This window comes from Vidua macroura, chromosome 4 (genome assembly GCF_024509145.1).
Source record: "Vidua macroura isolate BioBank_ID:100142 chromosome 4, ASM2450914v1, whole genome shotgun sequence".
Lineage (NCBI taxonomy): Eukaryota > Metazoa > Chordata > Aves > Passeriformes > Viduidae > Vidua > Vidua macroura.
Window position 1 is genome coordinate 49527979 of NC_071574.1, and position 922 is coordinate 49528900.

Sequence of the window (922 nt, forward strand, 5' to 3'; positions counted from 1 at the left end):
CGCAGGCAGGCTTCTTCTGCAACGACCCCTGGTACCACTGATAAACATTCTGCACAGGAATGGGTCTAGACAGATGCATCCTTTTTGGAGAGTTCTATTTGGCTACATACACTTGTACTAATTGCAGTTTTTGACCCTGTAAAAACTATTACTAACAGAAAAAAAACAAAACCAACTAACCAACAGAAACACAACAAACAACAAACTAAAAAATCCACTAGCAGGAGGAAACCTGCAACCCTGCCTGTTTGCCCTGCTTGCACAAACTGCTGCACAAACTGCTGTGCCATGCCCTCAGAGACGTGCCATGCTGCTGTTTGCCCCGCTCTGGGTCCCTGCGCTCCCTAGAGGCCTCTTTTAATCACCCCAGCACTCGCCAGAGGAGACCCCTGCCCTACACCTTTGTTGCTAATGAAAAAAAAAAACAAAAAAACTTGACACTCGTGCCTTTCTCCATGGAAATCTTCAGTAAAAGGCAAAAGATTTATACAATCTGAAGAGAAACCAGAATATTAATTAAGGTAAGTATTTCCTGTTGAAACCAGAACATGAGGACTACAAGTTTACAATAGCATTATATTTTTAATACAGCATCTGTATCTTGAAAGATGTAGAAATAGATTAAGAATTTGAACAGAGTTGTCATGACCCTACACATGAAGCATGGGAGTCATCTTCTCACATACCTCTTTCTTTCATCGTGAATCCTCTGGCCCAAATTCAGCCACATGGTGAATCTGGAAGTGAAATTTGAAGAAAAACATTCCCTTCACACTGCAGAGGGATTATCAGGGTGGAAAATGTATATACCTCTATGCTTTCTAGCAATGGGTAGCTGCCATATCTGTTTCTTCTACTTTTAGAAGAAGCTGCAATATCTGCTTCTTCTATTTTTAGAGTCTGCCATACATGGTCATGGTTT

The 922-nt window shown here is 41.2% G+C and overlaps 1 non-coding gene across 1 annotated transcript; it reads right to left on the reverse strand.

Annotated features, from left to right (window-relative positions):
- Positions 1–400: 400 nt before the first annotated feature.
- LOC128806995 (U5 spliceosomal RNA) lies at positions 401–513 on the reverse strand. The gene has a single exon (XR_008437010.1). It is a non-coding gene; the product is annotated as a U5 spliceosomal RNA (small nuclear RNA).
- Between the last annotated feature and the right edge of the window lie 409 nt (positions 514–922).